The sequence below is a fragment of the Leptinotarsa decemlineata genome, unplaced genomic scaffold (assembly GCF_025532065.1).
Source record: "Leptinotarsa decemlineata unplaced genomic scaffold, Ldec_3_MD MMD2_tig00001719_RagTag_RagTag, whole genome shotgun sequence".
NCBI lineage: Eukaryota > Metazoa > Arthropoda > Insecta > Coleoptera > Chrysomelidae > Leptinotarsa > Leptinotarsa decemlineata.
Genome location: NW_027412569.1, coordinates 5,772,241 through 5,799,266, shown reverse-complemented (window position 1 = coordinate 5,799,266; position 27,026 = coordinate 5,772,241). Strand labels below are relative to the sequence as shown.

The 27,026-nt window shown below is 34.1% G+C and overlaps 1 protein-coding gene across 2 annotated transcripts in view; it reads left to right on the top strand.

Annotated features, from left to right (window-relative positions):
* Positions 1-27,026, top strand: part of LOC111504173 (protein BTG3) — a 136,400-nt gene that overhangs the window by 60,497 nt on the left and 48,877 nt on the right. The gene's annotated exons all lie outside the window — the stretch shown is intronic.

The following is a 27,026-nucleotide window of genomic DNA, read 5'->3' as shown; positions in this document are numbered from 1 at the left end:
ACAACAATAAATGCTGTATTTATCAGATGTCTTGATAATGTTATGTCCCATACTTTTGTAACATACCTCAGTCATCATCAACCAATTATTTTCTCAGTAATACCGTCAGAGGCAACATCGAATATAACTATTACTGAAGTCACTGATTAAAAGAATCAATTTGTCACAATTTGAAATGAATGTTTTAATTTTTAATTTTTGTATTTAATGAAAATAAATGTTTATCAAACTAAACAATAATCATTTTCTGAAAAAAATTCGCGATATTTTGTTTTTACATTATGCCATATTAGTTCCTGTCGTAATCTGTTCTTTTATGCATATTACTTGTAAATGAATATTACTGGAGTTTTTTCTCAACACTAAACCCTTATTTCAATACCTCGACACGTGTTTCGATCACCAACTGATCATCTTCAAGAGGAAGATCAATTTTTTTATGTCGATACACTCGTCTCGAACATATGTTCACCGATTCAGCTGTTTAGCATGTCGAGTTTGTTGGTGAGAGACATAAAAGTTAGAAGTGTTTGGCGTGTTAGGAGAATTTCTGCTATGGGGAATCTTCCAAAGATTCCCCCTTTTTTTCCAATAAAGATGGAGAAATAAAAAGCCAAAACCGTTCTTTCGCAAACTTCAGTGTAGATTCGTCATTCGTAACATATCGGTTTTTTTATCTTGCTATTTATCGAGCAATCCTCGTACATCACGATTTACATTTAATGTATACTGTATTTATTACTACTAGATTATTATCACGCTTTTATTAGCTTCACCTGTATGTATGTATGTATGTTTGTTTGTTTGTAACTCGAGAGTTAATGACATTAATGCTTGATATATTCGCGGGCAGATGGCGCTGTACGTAATCTCCTTGATATAATTCGAATTCACTTTATATGTATTTCTTCATTTGAAAAAAGTATCTTTTTTTAACACGCTTTTATTAGCTTCACCTGTATGTATGTATGTATGTTTGTTTGTTTGTAACTCTCCTTTTCATTTCTCATAATTATTCCCGTTTGAATGCTCGGGATCTGTATTCGACATAATTATCGACATTATTACTTGATCTATTCGCGGGCAGATGGCGCTGTACGTAACCTTTTTGATATTATTAGAATTCACTTCACATGTATTTCTTCATTTGATAAAAGTATATTTTCATTAATATTTTATCACGCTTTTATTATTAGCTTCACCTGTAATGTATATATGTTTGTTTGTAACTCTCCTTTTTCATTTCATATTTATTCCTTTTTAAATGATCCGGATCTGTATTTCACAGAATTATCGACATTATTGCTTGATCTATTCGCGGGCAGATGGCGCTTTACGTAACCTCCTTGATATATCTCTTCAACTTTTTAGTTCGATGTTTTTTGAAAGCGCGTTTTTTAATTTTTTTTCAAATTATAAATATTTTTACTCCTAGCATATACTACTAGTATATATGAAAGCAATATTCCTAAGAAAGTTCCCCGTCTAACTGCTGGGTTCCGAATCCTTTGAGTGATTATCCTCCAAAACGGTTTTATAATGACATGTTTGGTTTCAAGGTTCGCAATTCTACTTGAGTCGTTTCACTTTCCTTTTTTCATTATTTCTGTGGTGTGTACCTACCTACATAATGCGATCGAAATCTATAACTGTGAATTATTGTTTTCGATTGTGGGTTAGGCTCATTGAATTGATATTACACAAAAAACGAACGATTTTTATCGATTGCCTCATTTGTTATTGACTTGACTGGGATATTGTTATAAGTATGTTTATAATGATTAGTTTCTGGAACTGAAATTGAGTCGCTTCGTGTTGGTGGTATCATTAGAAACAACCGAAAGTTCTGATATTTCGTGATCTGCGAGTCCTTTATTTCGATTGGTATCCGCAGATCGATTAACGAATAATGAAATTGTGTCCAGGAAGTATATTGTAACGAATCTGAAGCCGCCCCTGATCAATATGCCGGCCAACGAACAAACACATGACATCACCGCGGAAGAATGCAGTCGGCAATCGCCGGTAAAACTAGTCGATTATCGAACCGACTAACAGATATCTAGAAAGAACCGTTACACCATATAAGCCCGGCTTCCCGACCCAAGAGGGCAGTTCAGAATGTGAATCGAGCGGTTAAGCAAGCAATTCAAATAGTGAAAATAAATTAGGCTTTAGTTGCTAAGTGTTATAAATAAATTAGCTTGTGATTAGTGAAATATTATTGAAAGTTAATTTGCTTAAGACAGTAAATTTTTCAATTCGTTACAATATGATGTTGAAGGACTCGTGTTGGAGTAATGTATTTCTCGAACATACACATTTTTTCATACTCGGTATGAAATACGTTTGAAAAACAGAAATTATAATTTTTATTGTGAATATTCATGATCACAGCAGGATAACCGTTAGCAAAATTGGACGTTTCTAACTTTTTTCTTTAGTGACATCAATCAAAGGGTATATTTTTATTACCAGCCTAGAATTTTGTTGGGGAAAAATACCTTTTGGTTTCATCTTTATACAACTCTTTCATATATTTATGTAGCGTTCCTAATATAATTTTCATATCATTTCCATTCAATTCCATATCCAATCTTTGGAAAAGATGATTCTCCTATGTTGTTACGAAAGTAGTTGTTTCGGGAGTATTTTTTCTTTCGTGTAAGTAATTTAATATTTATGTGAAATTAAATATTTCAGGGGGGTTTTTTCCAGTTTTGTGTTTGATAGTGATTTCTATACACGATCTGAAGATTTTTGTGGATAATTCATTTTAGAGGTAATTTCTTTTTTTCTTCCTTTGGATGTTTATCACAGTGTTTTACGTTATATTGATATCTTCTGACTGTTTAACATTAATAGCGGTATTATTCAATCCAAAATCCATATGCCTTGCATATATTTTTTTTGTTGACAGAGCGCAGCCTCTTTTTGCTATTTCTAAACTTTTGAAAGCATCCATAAGTCTAGTGTCTATTGATCAGGAAAACAGTTATTGAACTAAAGTTGGAAGTATAATTATATGGCTCGTAGGTAGGTTATGTTAAGTTAGGTGGAAAGTGAGTGGGTCTATTCGACCCTCCACCGCAACCCGCAAGGCTTTATTGGGGGTCACATTTATTCAAACTCGGATCAAATAAACCCAGCTTCTTAACGAAGCCGATTAGTTTGTATGATGAGTTGTCTTTCAGGTCAGATAGTCAGATGCCAAACTCTGAAAACCTGATTCGGTTCCCAGCAGGGCAGGTCGCAAGGTATATGCTCTGCTGTTTCATTCTTTTCCAGAGTCCAAAAACTGTTTGGTATCATGCTCCGAAGGGTGAATAAACGCCTTGGAGTGAGCCAATCCTGGAAGATCCTGCCAGAAGTCCAAAAATCTCCTTGCCATCTAGGTGTTCAATGTTTGTTTGACAAAGCCTAAAGCGATGCCAATGACAGGTTCTGGTCCAGTGAAGCTGCTTGCAGCACCCTCCTTTGCAAAGGAGTCAGCAGCCTCATTGCCTTCCTGGCCAGTGTAGTCAGGAATCTAGACCAGATACAATTATTGGAGTCTTCCTATTTAGGAGAGTCGTTTTTGGCAATTTGGTACCAAGTTAGACGTTGCTCAGTAGGAGCCAAGAATGTATGAGGTTGGATTTTACCAGTCTCTCCGCACACAATTCAATAGCGTAGATTTCCGCTTGAAATACACTCGCATAGGTCCCTAGGCAGGTTAATATCTCTGTCCTGGGTCGGAGACTGGCACCACCTGCACCAGAGCCTGAAGGTGTTTTTGATCCATCTGTGAACCAACAACTATCTGCTCTTAATATTTCCTTCTCCCGGTGGATCCAGTCCTCTCTACTCGGAAAAAGTACCGTTCGCAGTTCGTAATTGACAGTTGGGGGCATGAAGTCAGAGGTCATTTCCAGAATACTGTGACTTCCAGTGTCAGGCAATAGTGTGTTGTACCATGCATTAGATTGATTTGTGCAATAGGTAAGTGGTTTCAGGAAAACAGTTTCGCAGTCAGCTTTTTTATAGGAAAGTATTTGATTCAAAAACCATTTTTCGAACAGAGCTTAATACTATGTAAATGAACCACCTTCCAATAGAAAAAAATTTGTTCTATAACACTTTGGTCTGTCTTATTAGCGACTTGGTTCCAATCTGATCGTACCATTTCGTGGATATTATCAAGAATATCCACGCCAAATGAATCAGAGAATTGAATGTTGTATTGTTCTGGTTCAAAAGATCTGCATTGGTACCTTTCCACTTTTTTTGTCTAGTTACTGTGAGTATAATTGAAGTACTCATTGTTTATAATGATAAAATAATAAAAAGACAATGGCCGTTGTGGATAAACATAATTACCTTTGAGAACAATGTAAATGCGCTGGTTAATAGTCTGTTGCTTGTATGCTGCTTCAAGTTTTGATGGAAAATGTGCTGCGCTGTATTCAGCACTTTGTTGGAAAAACACAAGAAAAACAACTGGGAAAGAAAAGAATGGTTTTGGTTTTGTATCTCCATCTCCATACATAAAAAATTTGGAAATCTTCTAAAGAAGAGAAGAAAGCAATTAATTTCAAATTAAACTCCAGACAAAGATGTGCATTAGTTCATACAAAAAAGTAACTTTCAGACTCAAACTGGAAAAAAACCCTCCCGAAACAACTTCACTCTGTCTATCCAACAAACTAAGTAACCCAAACAATGATAGATGCTCAATCATGATCACCATGCTCATGCTCTATTATAATCATGCTCAAATCACAGTAGAATAATAGAACCAATAGGCTATCTTACCACGTGATTCGCCCGAGTTGCCGGGGACCTTCAACCGCTCTTAAGATGAGATTCTCATCCAACGCGTTCAGTGCTGTAGTATCAAAGGATTTGACGGCCCACGCACATCGGATTAGTTATAATAAACGGTCGGAAATTGATATTGTGTTTTGTTTATTCGCTGTTGTTATTATTGGTTTTAGTTTTTGTAGTTTGTTATAAATAACTCACCACAAAATCTATAATATCTTTAAATTTTGATTTTATATGAGCGCACACCTATGCTAAAAGAACGTAATTGGCTCCGTACTTCGTTTCGAAGCTTCGTTTCGAGAACTTTGTGAATGTATGAATGAAAGTAGTGGGAGTGGACTTACTTGTTGATTTCAACTATGCTCAAAGCATGATCACCATGCACACTTACCTTTATTTTGTAAAATAAACAAGCCTCCTTACGCTGGCCAATCAGATTCAACTGCAATCGGCTGGCGGGATTCACTGTTAATGTCGGAGTGGTCAGTTACGTTTTAACGCGTGATGTGTGCATATACGGTATTCTAAAGTTTAAATTTATTAAAATGTCAAGTACTGATACGGCTAAGAAACTGCTAATTTGTGTCCCTATACTCCACCTGAAAAAATTTCCTATACCCAGCCGCATATTATTAAAAAACAAATTCGGTCGTTCTGTACAAGCAGCCTTGTCTGGGAGATCACGTGCACTATGCATTATATTTTGGTGCACTCTGTTGCTCAGATGAGCAGAGTATAATTTCATATAAACATTGAAATACACGAAACAAAAAATTCTTTCGAAAGAACTAGTATAAGTAAGATCTTTCATAGGCGCTTCCTATCTTTAAATTTGAATTTTCCATGGTTCTGGCGCATAATTCAGGCTGAATTTGTCCGATGGCATGAGTTATGTTGGCTTTGAGGGCCGCTGTGGTGTATGGTGTGAGTTTTTTGTTTGATATGGGAAAAAGTCTATCAGGGTCAAATCGTACGATCTCGGTGGCCAGTTCACATCACCTCCACGTGAGATGACCATGCTTTAAACATATACACCTTTCAGTTCAATCTGATTTTATATTTTCACTTGATTTTAATTTGGAATTTATCGCTCTGATATGTTTATCACGCTTTGTCGGGTGGAAAATGGGCCATGGATGACTGTAAAATTGTTTTGTTTCGGTCTCAAGGCGTGTGTGGTGTTTACGTTTTCAGCGCGCGTAGAAAGTTTTATTTATACATTCAGAGATGCAAGATATATCGAGAAATGTCTCTCGTTCGTTTTGATGCCATGAATTTTGGAACGTTCGACGACGGTTGGCCCCGTGAAATATTACCGTACAGGGCGTCCCGTTATGTTTAGATCCGTTGAATGCATTGACGTATCTATCGTCAAATTTTTCTCAAAGTTGAACGCCTTTGGGATATCGGAAATTTGTTTCCCTTTTCAATACTATTATTAATACACACTCCACATTCTTTGTTATTTAATTGTTTTATAATAATAATAATATTTATTTGACTACGTTACGTAATGCGCACTGTAGTTATATTCAGAAGAAAATAGCCACGAAAATTCATCTTTTATATAGATTGAAAAATAAAATAAATGAATATGCAAAATTAACAATTTATAAATCAATAATAGCACCCCTATTTGACTATTGCAGTACATTACTCTATTTTGTGAGCAATGAAAATCTAAACAGACTACAGAAGCTTCAAAACAGATCCATGAGGGCAATATTAAGTTGTAATAAACGCACATCTGTGGAATACATGTTGGAAAACTGTCTCTTATGTCTGCTAAACAAAAGATAGCACTGAATATGCTAATATTTATATTTTAAATTAAACACAAAATGTTGCCAAATTATCTCAGTGATCAGTTAACATACACAAGTAGTATTCGTACACACTTCACTAGAAATAGAATAGGAAATTTTTATATCAATAGAGAACATATAGGTTGCGATTCGTTGTATAGTTCTGGTCTGATTGCATTTAATAATTAGCCAAGTCATATAAAAAGCTGTGATTCATTAAATTCGTTAAAAAAAATATAGTGAATATATTTTAAGTAATAGTCATGAATAATTCTTTTTCTTTTCCAGCTTCTTGTTTGTAAAATGTGACTTGTCTCTATTTTTATATTTTTTTTGTTTTGTATTTTATAAGTGACTGACTGTACTATAAAGAGCATTATTTGCTAATAAAGAGTAATAATAATAATACAATATGTTTGTAGCAAGTCATATTTGGCTTTACATTTAAAATTTACAAGTAAAAATTTACACGCAAATAACAACAATCACATTATGTAAAAACTTTGAAAATAAGAAAGAAGAACTGACTTGTGTGTTACCACAAAAATGTGTTCTGAAGTCATCGACAGAATAGAAGCAATGCCCCGACAACAAATTTTTCAATTTTCTCTTGTAAGTGTTCAGACTGATTTCTTTGAAATCTTGGGGCAAAATATTGGCAAAAAATATACATTATACATTACTGTTCAACAAGTCAAATAAAAACGTACACTACTAATACATCAAAATGAAGATCAATAAAAATCAAAATTGTATAAAAGAAACGAATCATAGTTCGAATATCATCAATAAAGATAGATTTCCACCAACAAAAACAAAAAACATATATCTACAAAGGAAAATCTCATTCCTGGTTCTGTCTGTCTGTTTAAAATCTGTTTATCCGTAAACCAGCTGTCGCACCCCTACGAACGACAACCCTCGGAAAGTCGAAACTTGTGCGAGTTAAGGATTAACGAGGCCTTACCTTTTAACGTGTGATTCCTAACACAACAATACAACAAATAAATAAAAATAGCCTGCCTAGCGAATTCAGTTCAAAAAACACAGACAAAACACAAAAACCTTTTGATCTTTCCGCCGGCCGACGGAACATTTCGTTGTTGAGAAAAACAGTCGCTCATGACACAAAGTCTTCAAAATGTTTCTGATTTTGACAACTGTTTTGTTGTGGTTTTTGCCGTTTTGTGAAAATCCGACAAAATGGATTAAAAATTATGTAAGTAACAATAACTCTTCACACCTGTAAATACTTCTTGCAGCAAAATTAATGAAATATATTTTTTTAAATTGAAAGGGGTGTATTTTAAAGAGAGATTATATTTTGGAGGAAAAGCGTTTTGTCCTTCACTTTCCCATTTTTAGACAAATGAAGGTTTGGAGAGTGAAATGAATAAGAAAGGGTGATTTTTTATATAATGTTCATATGAAAGTATGTAGTTGATTCGAAGGTACTTTATCTTCTGTGTAATTCAGTGAGCAAGTGAAAGTAGTTGTTTCTGAAGGATTTTTCTTCCAGTTTGTATGCGAAAGTATTACATATATTTGTAAAGAGTTAATTCTGAATCCTTCTTTAGAAATTTTCCACAACTTTTTGTATAAATATTTTTTAATTGTCAAATTATTGTCGAAAATTTGTCGTGGAAGATAAATATCTGTAGCGTCCCTATTTTTTTATAAGGAGTACTTCTGCTAATTTGATATCAAGGTAGCCAAAAAATCTAAGCGGAATTCTCAATAAAACACAAATGTTTGAACTACTATTACCAATATTTGTTGATGAAAGTTCTGGATGTGTTTTCTCATTTGATGATGATACGGTCATTAAGTATGATATTGAAAACTGGATGGAAATGAAAGTTTAAACAGAAAACGATATAGAAAAATTCAAAAGATGGTTGGATGGAATATGAAAATCAATTTTGAAAAAACAGCTCGTTTTAGGCTCCTTCACTAACCTATTAAACAATTTGTTGCTCCTCGTTTGAATTGAATATTTGGTTAATTACTTCAGCCAAACACGCAGTAGATGCAGAAGTAATTATGGGAGAAACAAAATATATTAAGATTTGAGACCTATTTTGGGCTACATTTCCCATCTTCCTTCCCATTTCCTTTTTTTTTTTTCAATTATTGAGTTCTGTGAGCTATATCTATTGGCTGACAGAACCGAATTGAAAACCTTTCTTTTTTTTGGAATTTTTTTAATAAGTAGTAATTTCAGACCCCTTCATTGCGTCTTTGAAGTAGCGTATTTTAAATTCAAAATTTCCAAAAAATAAAGAAATTTCGGTAAAGTTAGAGGTAAAGTTAATGGTAGAGTAGAGAAGTCTCTTGATTTTTGTTCAAAAACCACCCATGAATATTTCGTGATAGGGGAGAGTAGGATTCTGTATGTACATACATATCTGATATTATTGACCCTCGATTTGTTTGTATCCATTGTTTATATCGTTAGGCGATGTCACGGTGTTTTTATCGCAACAATGGTCTCGTTTATTTTTAAAATGCTGGTAGTTCGCATTCAACATTGTTATCATTGGTTTCGTTTGACGAAACAGTACAACCTTGGATAAATTTGCATTTCAAGGCGAATGCAACAAAAAGCTAGCGACAATCACGAGTGAATTGGGTTGGCGAATAGCTCGAACTCTGAAATATCTCGTATTGTAGACGAATCGACGAACGGAAGTCCTCAGAAACAGTTGCGATTTGGACGATTTGTTTATTTGAAAGTTTCTTCCTATTATTTTTCCAATTGACTATGCCGTTCTTCTTCAGTCTTCTTCGGTAATATTAAATAATTCTTCCTTAACTAGCTCTATTACCACCTTATCAAATTTTAGAAAATTATTTTTACGCCTGTTGCTTTGTTTCAATTTTCCCCAAATCATCTCTATGGGATTGAAAACACAAAAATAGGGGGGAAGTCTCAGTACGGTGTGTCCATACTTTTCAACAATACTCTCAGGGACATACACTTTTTTAAATGTTTTTGTCTGTAAGTCTACAAGTACTTGGTTTTTTCGATATCGTTATCTTCAAAATATAAATTGTTATCCATTAAAAAACTTTGTATTTCATCTTTCCTCGAATTTTTATTCGGTACTTTTATGAGCTGTTGTGAATGATAGGAAGCTATTACACTATTCGCATTCAAATTTGGGATCAATGTGTTTTCAAACCTCAAAAATATTAGCTTCCATGTTCTTATGATAGTCAACATTGCAGTCCTCAAGTTTTTTTCCACATAATTTCAAAGAATTCGGAACCCATCCTTTACTTCCTCCGCAATGCACAATGATTAGTCGCGATCCTTTGTTTGCAGGCATGTTAGGCGTACACATTCTCTAACCATCATTCCACCCTTTCGTAACTGTGTCATGAGTGTCATACCAAGTTTCGTCTAAATAGAAAATTTACCGTTGTTCTTGTCTATATTTATTTATTTGTTCTAAGTATTTGTTACGCAATTCCAGTATTATTCTGCTTTCCATAACTGCTTGACGTTTATTTTAAATCTAAATCCTAGTTTCTTTATCCAATTCTGAAGAGTTTTGTCACAGCAGGCTGGAATTATTCAATTTCTTCCTTATGATTTCAGTTGTAGGAATATCATTTCTTTGTAATAGTATATTGTTTATTGTTTTTTTCAATGATTTCATTAGATAAACATCTAAAGGTTTTGGTAATCCCGTATCACATCGCGTCTTGCGCTCATAAGGTTTGTTTTTGACTATTTTGCGTACAGTTGAGAAAGGAATTTCGGTCAAATCTGATGTTGCTTGTTTATAGTTTGTTTCTCTCGAAACCAAACTTGAAATGTAAATTCTTATATGCAAATCTGAATCTTATTCACTGGTATCTCTTTTTCGCATTAGTCACCATCGCTATTGGAATCACTAGACAGGAAAAAGTATGCGCTGTTATCACACTCGTTATTACTATTAGTACTTGTCGAAGGACGCCACAATTTAAACAGATAACAAAAGTTTCAAGTAATAACTGCACCATTATCGAACACTCAAATCGCGATCAGTTCCTGAACTGAACATTGACGACACAACGGCGATACTCATCCCCACATTCTATTCGTCACCGTAATATGACTCTTCAGCCAATCATAAAAGTCGGTTAGTAAAAATTATCCAATACCCACCGACAAATCTTCAGTACACGTGAAGTAGTTGGCAGCGGCATCATTTCTCTGTACTGTTTTTTTTGCCTTTGAGATGCCGATAGCTTTAATTATTCTGTACGTAAGTTCTAGTACATTATCTGCATCATTATCTCATGCTCCTTTACAAAAAAAATTATATTGATTTTTATATTCTTTTTTTTTGTCGCATAAAAAACATGCATATCGTTTCGGCACTGAAATACAATTCCAAAATAGTAGGCACTACATTCTCAAGGTTATGATTCTATATACTTTATCATCATTTTTCCTAATCTGTTCAGTATAATTTTTGTACGCCACTGCGAGAAACAGATTAAGGCAAAAAAGTCAATCATATCTGAAAGTTTGGTGAAGACTTCCGATTGTATCTTTTATATATTCATTGAGTCGACTATTAATTTGTTATAGAGGATGTATAGTTTTTGTAACAGCTAAGAAATCTGCTGATTATTGATCTGACCTCACTGCTTGTAAAACTAATGAATGCTTCGAAATGCTCGTACTGAGGCTGTTTCGCAGTTACGTAAACTTCAGTGCACTCATTTCGCGCTGCTAATCAATTAGTTAAACGATTGATTGGTCCCAGATTCCGTTATTAGTTATAACTAGCATACGATAATTATACAATTATTGATGAGGTGGATCGAAATGCTGTTTGGGCGTACATCCGATATGTCGTAATCGAATAAACATTGACTGTAAAAACGCCACCAGCTATCAGCGCTGTACTTGGCTGAGACACGAATACGTCTTTTCAACTCGACTCTACCTGATTAACAAGAACAATTCGAAATGGGATGAAAACTCATACCCTGTTCGTCGAAAGGGAATGGGATTTCCTTCGCAACGTCGACAGCCGAATAAGAAATCGCTTTCTATCTCTCTGCAGCTTTCACTGGAAATAATCAGCCGGCACCAGTATCTGTAAAAGATCTGAACACACCAAAGGAAGGGTTTATATGTATATTTAGTATCAGCATTGCAACCGTGCGGGGCCGGGGCGAGTCGCTAGTAGAAGTATATAATGTATTGTGATCACCACCAGTAACGATAGGATTTTCCTGTACGACACTCATTTAACCGATAACCTCCATTGATTATTTGCTTTCAATGTAGTCGTTTCACTTGTACTCTTATCAACAACAGTTTCCTTGCTTTTGTTCCGCAGATAGGCTAGAATAAAAACTCTGCATTCACTTCCTACAGAGACTGCAATTTCCCGTGTTATTTCAAGGGCAGAGTTTTCGACCTGATGGAACGTTAAAATATTCATAGATTCATAAGAAGAAGTCTTGTCATGGCTTTCTTTCTAGAAGCCTACGGAAATTTATATATGAAGCAGACATAGAATGTATGAAATTGCGTCATATAAAAGTAATCAATTCAGTTTCAATGCATATTATCCACCCAAAACTGTTTTTTGTTTTTTCATCTCTTTTCCGAGGATAAAAAATATATTTGGGACTTTAGCTTGTCTATAAAAATTCCTTCTTATCGAAAATTGTGTTAAAATCCAGATTGTCTGTTTCTCTTTTACTGTACGAGTTTCTTCCACCAGCAATAAATTTAATTGAATTTCCCCATGAAAGTATAATTTTCCTGTGAGACTTCCCTAAAGTTCAGTATAAAGGCTGATCGCTGATTCAGTTTGTAGGGTTTTTCCTACAACTATTTATTTTAGAAACATTTCATTTCTGTATTGATTTTTATCTTGTATTATACATTTTTGTTAGGAAATTAACTTTTCAAAACTATTATCGAGCAAGTCGTACAAAATTCATCTGCTTGGGTTTTTTATGTTGATTCTTTTATTTTAATTTTTACTCAGAATTTTTGTATTTTTTCATCGCATATCATTGTAAGTCTCTCGTCTCTTGAACTGAACGTTTATTTCCAAAAAACGTATGGTTATTTAGAACGAAGCCACTTGGGATGTTTCGAGTAGGTACTCTTCGTTAACACTTTTATGAGTTAAGACAAGGGCCCAAGCGGTTGACCCTTCTCGACTAAATTTATGACTCGACCTTTTGTCAGTGAGAAAGTTATTTCGAAATACATATTCGAACAGCTAAATAAAAGACTGATCCTACATAAAAATAATAATTGGACCTCATATGATACCACGCCGCCCATGCAATACAAAGAAATTGCCGAAGTTCGATGAAATATTATTATTGATGTAGCAGTGAGATGATATGCTTCAGGTAATCATAATTGAAGAGGTGCTTCAGGTATATAAGAATGGAGAATGTTCCTCAATTTGTGTTATTACAGCAAATGCAAGTTTGAACAAAATAAAGTTGAGTTTAATTCCTGAGTTTTTCAAATTCACTTCGAAAAGTATTCAAATTGATGTTTCAAACGTTGGGTTTTAATTTTTAAACGGATTCGTTTCTAATTCACATATTGGCAACAGCGCCTATATCAAGTTGAAATAATTTATACGTACCTAGATATTCTACGTTAAAAAAGGAAAATTATCTTTATAAATCAGCAATTAAGGCAAAATATAAATTATAGTTGAATACCACCTCCACAAGCCACATAAACAACAGTTGTTATGTTATTTATTTATATAGAGGAAGATAGGTTAGGTGCACAAAATGTCATATGTCACAGAATGTCTCGGAACTCGGACATCAGTAAAACAGAACAGCACGCCTCTGAAATATGTCATCTTTGTTTGTCTCATACAGGTAACAGATTCATTGTCCTTTATTAGCTATAACCGATGTTGCCAAAAGGTTAAAATGATAAGTTTTAGAGCTCTTCTATGAAAACTACTTGATTTTCGTCAGGATTTTCACCATTGTAGTATTCAAATAACTGTTGAAGAAGCTGTGTTAGCGAAACAATTCGTGATAAAGTTTGTGGAGATCAAATCGTGAGATGTAGTTTTTGAAAAAACTAATTTGACGGATTTTTTCGAAATATCGGTGAATGGTCGGCCATTCGATGGGTTAATATCCATTTTTTTGACGAGGGCTAACCTCGCTCACCTCTCATGGTGCTTGTGGCTTTTGAATGAAAGATATTCGAAAGGCATTGAGTTTCAAAACGACCGAGAGATAAAACGGAACGGGAAACAACATTCGAATTTACTATTCACAGGTGAACGTGATCGTCTTTATAAGCAGGCGTTCTTCGTTTTCATGGTTGCGAGCTATCGTTAACCTTTCGATATGCTCGTTGGTATGTTTCATTTAGTTATGATAATATATCCTTACTGGAGGCGATGTAGGAAATGAGTTTTAATTGATCTCGTGCGCTTCCTAGACTCACGAACGCTTAAGGAAATGGTGTATGTGTACTGAGTGTTCATTTTTTTTCGATACTTAGTTGTGACCTTGAAAATATAGCTGCGACAGAAGAGAAAGGTTTCCAAAAACAAAACAAACAGTAGTTCTGAACTCAGGACATCAGGTGGCAAGTGAGACCTTGCCGAAAAGTTGTGGTGATGAAGATTTATCCATATTTCAGTTTATGCAAGGTCAAAAAACCCACAGAACATCAAGGAAATGCATCTTATTAACTCAAGTCACCAATATATTGTTTTTTAATGAATGGTTAATAATAAATTTGTTTGATTGATCTATGTATTTTGTAGAAATTCGTATAGAGTATATGATAAAAAAAACTTTTGTCTGATTTCTACTTCGTTTTTCATTTGTTACGACCGGTTTTGTTTTGTTAAACCGGTTGTAAGAATGTTTCAACAAACCGAAACCGCTCATAACAAATAAAAAGTTGGTCGAAATCAAACAAAAGTAGTTTTTGTCATCATATATTTTATGATACTTTTTTTTGCTTTTTTGTATCCTATTGCTATGCAATAGTGAAAATATAGAAAGTTTAATTTCTCTTTTCTTCATTATGATTTCCTATCACGTAGTAACGGCTACATCCATCAATTAATTGATTGATTAATCATCATCTCTATCTTCATCACGAACGAGTATCTGTGATCAGCTGTGTTGGCATCATGGCAACAGAATTCAGAGTGGGGGCGGAGTGAGAGAGTAATAGTTAGAGAAAAAGTGAATAGAGAATAGAGGAATAGAAACTCGGAGAGGGAAATATAGGTATCACACATCTGCACGCATTAACCTTTATCGACGAATTTTTGTTATTTCAGCTTGCGGAAAACAACAGATTATATATTTTTCGATATCCTTGAATTATTTCCTACAAAATAAAAAAAAAATAGCTACGCTCGAGAATGTCGAAATGACATTATTTTTTTACAACTTTGCTGCCCTCCCCTTCCTTGACGTCACTCTCAAATTGTCAGATTACTGGAATATACACTTTTTAGCAGGTAATCAACTCACCCTACCTTAATCTGACGCGCTCGAAAATTTCTGATGATCATTTTTTTTTACTAATCTGATACTTTATCCCTCATAGGCGGCGTTATATATGGGGATCATATTTGGTGGAGGTACTTAACCTGGTACAAGGTATCCCCCTGTATATTAATCTGCCGCGCTCAAATAAATCCCGAAATCCCCGCTTGGGCTCCCCTATTATATAAAATACACTCAAAAACTAAAATGTAATGCAGAACGTAATGTAGAATACGAAAAAGAATTATGGATGTTAACGAAGCAGATGTTCAGAATGTTCACCGCGAATATCTTGGTAACATCCTAATCTCAAATAAAACCGTCTTCTAACATTATTTAACATATCAAGCGTGACCGACCTAATCGCAAGCGTTATTCGTTCTTTCAAGTTATTCTAATCTGAAGGTTTAGTTTTGTACACATTGCTCTTTACATATCCCCATAAAAAGAAATCTAAAGATGAAAGATCAGGTGATCGTGCTGGCCATTCAATCGATCCTCGCCTCCCTATTCACCGATTGGGAAATGTTGTACCGAGGTATTGCCGGGCATTAACTTGTGGTGGTAATGTGGTGGTGCTCCGTCCTGCTGAAACCATATCGTATTCACTGGAACTTGAGGGTGACCTCAAACTTGAATGACATCATTTTGAAGTAGTGCCAAATAATTATCGCCATTCAAATTGCCCTCATTGAAAAAATGACCAATGATATAGTTTCCTACAATCCCTGCCCAAACATTAGCTTTATGAGGGTATTGCGTGTATTCTTTCTCATCCAGTGAGGATTTTCCGTTGACCAGTAGCGGCAATTTTGCCGATTATCATGATCGTTAAGAGAAAAAGTACACTCATCAGAAAACATAACGTCTTCTAATTGCATCACATCTAATTTGAGTTCATCACTCATTGCATTGGCAGCTGCTTTTTTATCTGCCCCACATGACCAATCTCGCGAAACTGCTTCTCTATTTTTCTTTTTGTTCTTTGAGATAAGGACGGTAAATTAGGAAATTTCTCATAAAATAGGCGAGCTACTTCCTGTTGTGTTCGGGCTTTATTTCCGTAACCAATCATTTGTATAACTGTTATTTAATGCGTTTCTGTTAATCTAACCATTTGTCAGACTTGAAGTTAACGAACTTTAAACTTGAATTAAAAACATACATAACATACTAAACACGTTGACAAGGCATTTTGAACGTTGCCACGGAAATTATTTACAGTTTTTTAAAGGAAGCCGTCTAAAAAGAACATTGCTATGGTTTTTGCTTGCTTTCTTATTATCAGTACCTCAACATGAAAGTTTTGAGTGTATTTTATCGAATTTCGATAACCACATGATTTCAATTTATTTTATCTTGATTGTTGCAATAAACTTGAAAGCAATAGTATATTTGAATAGAGAATGAAGATACTTTTCAAACGATATATCACAAGCCTATACTTCCCATTTGAAAAATTTAGGATTGTACCTGTCATTCGACGGGGGTTGAAGGTAGGGGTAGCATTTTCCCGTTGAAGATTGTCAAATTATAATTTAAATTCGAAGTGTTTCGGAATATTGTTAAAATATGTACCGTAACCAAAATAGTGAATTTATTCACACTTTATATTGCCCCTATATTTAGATGTCACCCATATTTGAAATAGATTAGAATAATCGGAAATCAAATATTGCGTAGTACATTTAATGTTTTTGTATAAGGTTCACGAGAAACTACTAGAGCCATGCCATTTATTCTAATTTTAGATGGTGCATAGATCAATGTTGTACAATTTATTATTCATCAAACATGGTGTTTACCGCCAATGCAGAATATTATAAACGAATCAATTATAATGGCAAATTAAACGTATTTTCCCGATACCATGGAATACACTGAGCCATTATTTCATGAAAGTCAATAATAAAACCGAACACCAGTTCGACTGAGGAAGCTACAATGTAGCGAAACGGGTGCTCAGTATAGTAATAAGTGTAAAAAAATCATTATATGTATTGGGTACAAATGCTGGAATAGATCGTATATAGGAAAGAAACTTTTGACTTTCTACTTATTCAGCTTTATACAAACAAATTTGAAAATCCGTTAAAGAAGAAATCAAGCAATTAATTTCAAAAGAAACTCTTTACGAAGATCAGACACAAACCGGAAAAAAAACCCTCTTAAAACAACTACTTCCATGTAGTAGTTATGTAGTAGAGTGAAAATGATTCGCAATACCGCGGGAATTTTGAATTAAAAAATCATAATCTTACTCGTAAACTTCTCAAGGATAATTTTATGGCTCAAATGCTAGGACCATCTGTTAAGATAATACGATTTTTTCAAAAATAACTTTATGACCTTAATGCTAGGAATATCTTTATAGATAATACTATTTTTTAGAACTAATATATTCACACATACAAAACCAAACAATACAGAAGAAAAAAGCGAACGATGGTTTTTATAATATACCTTTTACTTATGCTAAAAGTTATATCAGTAAGACCTTAAAACCATAAGTGCATAAGAAAAAACATTGAGAACATATCAAGAACTGACAATTGAGTGGATTTTAACTATTTTTGTACATTATTCAAATAATAAATCTTCTGGCGACTATCGAAAAAATGAAATAGGAGGATGATCGCAAATGATCCTGAGATACTTAAAATTAAAGAATCTACATTCTTATTGTCAATTTTCTTTCTGTTGGCAAATGAATATCAGATATTTCTTTTGAAGCGGATCGTACTTAGCTGTTTGTAGAAAGATATGAAACATTATAGCAACAAAATAACATCACAGAACCTATCATCGAACTTCATTAGTGTGGGGTAATGCCAAATTTGGCATACTGAGAGGGAAACGGGTTTTTTAGTCTCGAAGGGAAGTTGATGAAAAGTTGGTAAAAAATAAAAAACTCGCATAGGAAAAAAATTTCAAGATACGTGTCATATTTCCTTTCAAAACTCAAGATAACCTTTTTTCTAAAAGATACGGAAAAAGTATATTAGAATAATTTTCGAAGTTATGATTATTCCGCTCTTGAGAAGGAAGTATAGTTGAAACTAGACTGCAAAAAATTATGTTTTCATCGAGGTCGTTTGACTCTATAGTTAGTACAGGATCACTTGTATCAACACATTGTGATATTTGCATAAACCTCTTTTATAGGCGTGGGTTCCGTTCAATGTCGGAGAAACGCCGATAAAACAAATCATTTTTCACCCGAACAAGGTTTTTTCAAATGCAGCGATAACAATTGTGAGGTCATCGATTTCCATATCTTGTCGCGGCCTAACAAAAGAAAATGATTAACTAGGACGACGTTCATTAATAATATTGAAATACAGTGTATAAACAGCATTGTGCTGGTAGAATTTATAATAGATAAACATCCTGTATTCTTGGAAATATAGACTTCCAGTTGTGGTCTTCTTCTTTCTTGAAGTCGAATGAAATTCATAGAGTACGGTTTATGTGACTGAAAATGTTTTAGCTATCCACAAAAGGAAAACGGTGGTAGTTAAAATCGAAACGCAAATCAGCTTTTCAAATGTAATTATAATCAAGAAGTTTCTGGTAAAACTGTCACTTTAGTCCATATATTCAATGCTTCACACAATGATACAAATAAAGGACATTGTTTATATTAAATATCCAAATTTGATTGCATTTTTGAAACGTCAAAATGTCGGATACAAACCTTAAAAGCTAAAACTTTTACAAGAGAAGAAATGAAAAAGTACATTCTTAATATAAGCCCCCGATGATGTATTTTTATTTATGAATGTAATAAACAAACATAAACGAGTATTTTTATGATTCAAAGCGGGCAAATGTATAAATCAAGTGATTGGCAAGAATACTATATCCCAAAGTACCACAAAGAATTTCACACATTTCACATGGCTCAGTTTCAGAAGAACTTTAGCAACTCTGTTAGTAGATTAGATTAGATTAATATGGGGCCTCTGCGACTACACTGCGACATTTGCAGGTCTATTGTGTGTGCCCTCATGCATGCTAGAGTTCCTTGTCTAGGCCCGTCCTTGTAACTAGACTCCATAGGCCAGACCTCAAGTTCCCCATATATTGAGAGGGTTGTGGTTTTTCCTCCCCTAATGTTGCAAACTTTATCCTTGACGGACCTTCGCAATAGCATAGTATGTGTACGGAGGTTTCCTCATCCCCTTGGCAAAGCCTGCATAGGGCTGTGTCAGCCAGTCTGATGTTGTTCATGTGTTTGTTGAGTCCACAGTGTCCCTTCAATAACCCGACCAGATCTCTCGCCTATTCAGACTTAATAGGTACTACGTGAATTTTGGCGATGGCTCTTTAATGAACTTTTTAATGCCTTATTCCACCATTTTTTAGATTGTTTTACCTTCCAGTTGCTCAGTTACTCTGTTAGTAATCGCTGATGGAGATAAATCAGCTCTGAATCAACATGGAAGTAGGAAATCATCCAATATCGCTGAAGGTTATGTAGAAGGTTATTAGAAGGTTATTAGAAGGTTATTAGAACCTGAATAATCATCCAAGCACTTGTAGATGTTACCACAATTACAATGCGACGAAAATTTTTCGAATAAACTGAATTAACCTCCCATCTTCTTCCAATGGTGTTCTTACAGTGCTTTTCTTTGATGTCTCCCCCCTTTATTTTTTGAACGGGTCAACTGAAAAAATTGAAATTTGGGATGATGAAATTAATGGATGATTACTTTATTTTGAAGTGAAATTGACAGACAAAACTTCAAGATGGAGACTGGGCGCCATCTGGGAAAAAAATTAAATGGAAAGGGGGGGTCTTCTGACACATCTTTTTGAAGTTCCTGACAAATGCTTCAAAACCCTAGAATATAATGTCAATATTGTCAACTACTACAAAATGGCGGAAGTTTTAATACGTGCCTCAATACATTGACTTGACATTTAACTACATAATATGAGGTAATAAGCTTGAGGTCAGTTCAGAAGATGCTCGAAATGGTTGATCACAGTAACGTCAATATTTCTACAAATATTTATTATTCTCTGCCGTATACCCAATATTGAAGCAGATTCAGTTTCGTACACCTTTTGCTTCACATATCCCCATAAAAAATCCAAAGGTGTCAAATCTGGCGAGCGGGCTGGCCATTCTGTAGGACCTCGACGGTCAACCAACGACCGGGAAAAGTAGTATCAAAATAGTTTCTTACTTGTCTGGAGTAATGTTTGTGCTCCATCTCGTTGGAATACAATATCCATGTCGAATTCATTAGAATTCGCTTCGACGATTTCAGTGATGAGAGGGTTAACAGTAGTTTCCAGAATATTCAAAACAGTTCCCCTGTTAAATTTTGATCAATAAATATGTACTGAAAACCATACTACTGTATGGTTTTCCAATATTCCTGCTCAAACGTTAATTTTTTCTGGATATTGGGTATGTGTTTCCCGGAAAAAGTGAGGGTTGGTGTCACTCCAATAACGACAATTTTTTTGTCTGTGCACATTACAGTTTAAAAAAAAAGTACAATCGTCACTAAAACAAATATTGTGGAAATAGGTAGGATGCTTTGCAATGGTTTCCGTCATGATTTCGCAGAATTCTGTTCTTCGATCAGGGTCATCTTCAGTTAATTGGTGTATCATTTTAATTTTGTGTGGATGGTATCTATTCCTCTTCAAAAGTCTCCACACAGTAGAAGGAGATACCTCACAAACATTCGCGACGGAATAAGTAAATTGTTCAGGATTTACTACTATCTCACCAATTATTTGCACTTGCTGTTCTTCCGGAATGGACGAATGGACAATTTTTTCCAATGGACGAGAATTGACCATTCTAGAGATTGTTGACGTGGTACCATAGATAAGCACAATTGCTTTATGTTCGGTTCTGACTAGTCTGATAAAGTTTTATACTGTATGTACCACATGTATAAAATCTTTTAATGATGAATAAATTTCTATTCTATTCTAGTAAAACCGAAAACTAAATGAGAATATTCTAACTGAACAATGATGTTCATTGTCGTACTGACATTGTTTGTCATTTTTATAAACAAAAAATTACTTAACAGACCTTATCGGGTTTTTGGAATTGCCATATGACAGATAACAAGAAATATTTCTAATAATATCGATATTAATCTGTTTGTCTTCAGGAAATTATTAAATGTTTCGCCAGATTGTAGTAGGTGAAGATATTGACTTCATATTCTGTCAATTTCACTTCAAAAGTACAATATTTTGTACTTAATTACATAGCTGTAAATTAATTTAAAAAAAAGGTTTATCAAGTGGTAGGAAGAAAAATAATGTGTATTACGTGGGAGTAAAGCGTCTTTTTCTCCATTTTGTTGACTAAATTTCATATTAAAAAACTGATTGAATTTCACAATGATAGATATCAGTTTTCGATGTCTTCTGATATCTCATTGCCATTATTGCATAAGGAGGTGCTTCTTTCGTACGCCGGAACAGGAATTCTGCCGTTGAATTCGATTGTTTCTTTAGCGGAGTTCCGTTTCAGATAATCAACCCTAAAACACAAGTGTTGCGCCTTGTTCCGTTTAACGATTTCGTGGAAGTTCAAGAAAAGATTTCATGTCGGATTCGTGAGTCCACGGCCAAGTTGCACGGCCATAACGTAAGCAGACCATGCAAGCTGGTTTTCGGTAGATTTAAACAGTTCATGATTTGATGCCGTGATTTCGTGTCTGCTACGAGATGATTAAAAAACAGGAAACGAATTGAAAAGAAAATGAAATATCTCAGTGGATACTGGGTGCACCTTTGCCAATGTAACACAAGTCGATTATTTCCGTCAGTGAAACAATTTAGTGCTCGGGAATCGATGAAGTCGACGAAGGCCGTTTTTGTCTGGTCCTGTTTGGCGAATGTTCTAGCGGTGAGAACGTTATCGAGGTGCTTGCAAAGATAGTAGTTTTGAGTAACCCACAAAATATTAAGATAGGTGTTCCACAAGGTACAGTTGTGGGACCAATTCTGTGTGATATTTACATCAATGGATTCAACCTCTGGGAGTAAAGGTGATATCTTGGCTTCCGTATTTTTTGTAAAGCCAACAACTAGTCAGAACTTAAAAATGATGTTGAGAATAATATTCGATCAACGCAAAATCGTCTAGAGTACAGGTTACTAATCAACGTGGAAAAAACCCATTACTTGTCATTTACTTGCAACAGGTCGATAAAACCATCATTCTCGTACTTCAATGCAATCAAACCTGAAACGAAATACTCGGGTGTCGTTTTAGACTCGCATCTTGGATGGAATTCTCATATAGATTAGTTGTGCGATAAGCTGGGATTCATCTTTCATAAATCCACATTTTCAATAATTTAAAAATCACTCACCTCAAAACTCAGATACTCAAAAAAAAAACAACCATATCGTTCTGCTGACGTATGATTCGAACGCCCAACACTCATATAATTAGGTGACCTTCAATATAGTTCTGGAATTGATTGGTAACATGAATGTACTTCATCATTTCTGAAAAATCTTGGAGTTTTTTATCTCTTTACATTATAATTTGAAAAATTTAATAAGTGAAATGGATAACTTCCTAATAATAATAGTAATAATAATGATTCGGTAAGACAAAAATCGTCAGAAAATTGGAGAAAAAACTGATGAAATTTTGATAATTTTTCGAATTGCATGGACTCTATGCAGACCACAACTGTTGGAGTTCTTGGTGGAATGATACCCTCTCTATTCTTGAATATCAGTATAATGCCAGCTTGCCGCACTAAAGCGGAAATCGTAGGGCACATGTTCCTCGGACCCAATGATCACTTACTCCTCAATGTGAGGAGTGGTCATTTGTGGATGTGATACATGGCTTACCCTGCGGTAAATAATGATAATGAAGCTGCTTATTAATTTATCTATACCACAAAGTACAAATAACAACCTAGCCCAATAAAGGCTACTTACTATAATTACAGAACGACATGTTCACTTCGTATCGTACGTCAAATGCCTATAATTGTACTTTAACAGGACCTCGTTAATATTCAGCTCGCACAAGTTTTGGCGTCTGAGAGTTGTCATTAAAACGATGCAGGGTAACAAAGCTGTTTATGTTTTGATTATGGTAAACGCTCACAGATATAATTCTAAATGTAATATATGATTTTTATTCACTCAGAATTTTTAATATCTCTTCGTGAGGGTTAAGAAAAGTCAACTATTCTCAAGAATATATCTTTGCATCGTTATTAATTTTGAAACAATTATCTATGCTGATGACGTAATAATGATTAATTACTCTCGTTTATAATTGTTGAATATTTATTATTTCTGCGAGGTTACCCGTATACAAAAATAAAAATAAATTATTAGCAGTTTTTCTCAACATCGAAATATCGCTGATAAAGTGATATTTAAAAAATCACATGGCAATTCACCGTACGACTTAGGTACGTACTATCATTGCATGCAGATTCGATAAGAATTTTTTTTTGTTTTTTTTTTTTCAACTGTCTGTTAGGTGACAAATTTCAAATAACATCCATGTTGCAAGTGTCTAGTTTCAATTACCAAATGAATCGTAATGAAAAGAAAGTATCAAGTAGAGAGTAATTACCCCGTTCATTTGAATTTGTTAATGATGTAACTTTCAAAACAGAATCGACATTGTGCAATATTGGGCAAACAGTGTGGGAACACATTGCACAATATTAACACGGTATCGGCAGATATTTCGCAAAAATATTCGTCAATAAGTGACAACCTGTTCGTTATTTGTTGAAGAGGGATATTCTATAAATCGCTTTGTGTCCTCATTAATTTGAGTGTTGAAAGAGTTGGTTAAAAGACAAACTAGAAAGACACGTTAGTTTTGTTTCATTTTCATTGTTTTGAAATTTAACTTAACAACATATAAATGGTTGAGAATAAATATTACCAAACAATACAAGAACATATCTCTTCAAGAAAGGTTTTTGGTTTTATACTTATCCTTCTTGATACAATTTTAATATCTCTTTAACTAGTAAAAATTCGTATGCAATGTACTTATGTCTAAATGTTGAAAAAAAAAAAGAAGAATAACATCACATATACACAACTACACATATTGAAACTAGGAAAGGGTTTTTCCAAAAAAAAAAAACAAATACAAGTCGTGTTTTTTTTAACAGCAGGGTAGCTCAAACATTTTCAATAGCAATTGAAATTGACTTGCGGTAGTTTTACATTTCGGCTTAAAAAACGGTTCTTGAATTGCAAAGTATTCCCATATCGTCTGATGAATGTGCAGCTTTTGGAAAAAATAAACCTGATATAGATGGATATTATTCTAAAGGGAGAACATCTCTCAACATCCCCAAAAAAAATTGAACAGCAGAAAGGGTCGATTTGTCATTTGAAATTTCGTCTATTTTCAATAATATTTGATGAAAACTTAAAATAGGGTTCATATAGTAAAAGAAATAAAATACGTTTTAAGATTCTCAAAGTGACCTCCACCCACTTTCACTTTTTCTTACTGTTGATAAGCAACTAAACGACATTTGTATGAGTATAATTTTTGTCACAAATGTTCCAATGCATGTGTCGAGGTATCATCCCCCAAAAAAGTACAATGGTGTCACATCGGGTAATGCGGCTGGCTATTCCACTTCTTCCAACAAATTTATTGTCCAGTCATTATAGTAAGTTCACCTCGGAATTCGAGATACCCAGCTGTAAGTCTGTAAATACTTGTATATTGACACCATAAAAGTTGTCTCAAAACCTACATATGGTAGGGTGTAAGCAACTATTAAATTTCAAGGTCAAAGGTCACAAAAATCGGTTTTTTGCGCTTTTTTTGGAAATATTTCATTTCCTATGGGTTTTTTGCTATTTGTATTTATTATCAATATTGTAGAATACAAAATTCTCTACAAATTTTGTTTAAAAAAATTTTTATACGGTGAACCGTTTTCGAGATAGAGGGCGGAGAGCACGCGGTCACAGCATCACTTCAGGTCAACCGGTGCCTCCGGTCGAAAACGGGCCATATATAGTTGATGAACTATCGATAATCAATGATTATAAATATTTGTCAATTTTTATTAACATATTTTATCATTTTCTTCATGCATCGAATTCCGAGATTCTTACCTAATTTAAGCTTAAATGACTGGATTATTATTGGGGAAATGATGTAAAAGGACTTGATGAAAATGTAAATTTTCTTTCAGAAAATGTTTGTTTTATTTCTGTTCTTTTGAATTCTTGACAGCTGATCTGGAAATGTTTTTTTTGTCAAAATGGGCAATATATAAATAGTAATATTCATTATTATATTCAGATGATACTTACACAATTAGTGTACAAACATTTTCTTTTTTTTGTTATAAAACCTATTGAGAAATAAATGAATATTCAAGTAACTAGATACTAGAAAATTTAAATCAAATCTATTAGCACGATGAGATTGATTTCGTTTTTCATTTCCATAAATAAATTTAATAATGATTAGGCTGTATAGCTGAAAACTTTATTTGATTTCGTAGTTCGTTAGGATTGAATGATTTCAGTTGGAAATTTCCTTGGATTGTCTCTGTTGAATTATTTTGTCTGCCAACGAAAATAAAACGACTAGAGTCGTTTTCTCTTGTTTTGAATAAGTTTCAACGAGAGCAACGAATAGTTTTGTGGTATTTCAAAAAACTGTGTCCTTTATTACATACAAATATTGTTTTTGCGGGTATTGAAAGCAGGCTTGATTCAAGCGTCCGTTGTTTGGCAACTGAAAACACCGTATTACAATTTTTTTGCTGGATGATTTTCAGCTATAATATCCCAAGGACATTGATAACGAAATAATTTTATCACAGTTTTCGAAAGCACGTTATTTGGTAACATCCCGACGCCGAAGGCGGAGGGATGTTACCTAAAATAACGTGCTTGAGGAAGTTGTGATAAAATTATGAGTTATTTATCAATGTTCGAGGGATATTCGGTGAGAAAATTTTTTGCAATTCGAACAAAATTATTTATTAAACACACAGTTATTAAAAGAACAATTCGTATAATGATATTCCGTTGATCTTGCTGTATTTGCCTCGGTTACTGTTCCTGATCAATTACAACTTTTCTTGTAATAATTTGCTTGTTACATTCCATACGGTTTTAACAGTAGCCTCCTTAAACTCTGTGCTATCCTTTTTTCTCATATTAATCGCCCAATCCTTGAGTATTAATGCAAGCTCTTTGAGAGTACGATTTCCATCCAATTCATATTTTCTGGCGTCACAAAACTCCATAAATATTTTCCAAGTGTATTTTTTACTATTGACAGTATTTTTTGGTGTATTTTCTTCAATGATTTTGTCAATTGCCGCATCATTTTGAACACCAAAGCGAGGAAGTGACATTTTCGAAATAAATTGAATTACTGAAATGTCAAACAACTTTATTGTGTTGGTTGCTTAGCAATGTCATGACATAAGTGATAACTACCCTTGAAAACTATCCATGGGTAGTTATCAGTGTAATGATGGTTTCATTGGTTATTTCGATACACATGACTAGAAATAGACAAATTTGATAGGATAATTTTTTTGGCAAAAAATTTTCAATTAAAAGAATTTGTTGCCAAATGAAACAAATGCGATTATTGTTCGATTACTATATGTAAAGTTTTATTTTTTCGTTGCAATTCAAGTTTTCGGATTACCAGACCTGTTACGTCATCCTCCCTCTTAAGGGTTGATTTCTGTTATGAGTGATTTTTTTATTGGGAACTTAAATTTAGACTGCCAGTAACCCCGCCCCCAAAGAATTCCGAAAGAAGATTGCTGGTAAAAATGTTTGCGTTGTCAATCAAATCCTAATTTGACTGGGCTATTTTTTTCTTCATGAATAATTTGTTCCAACGAA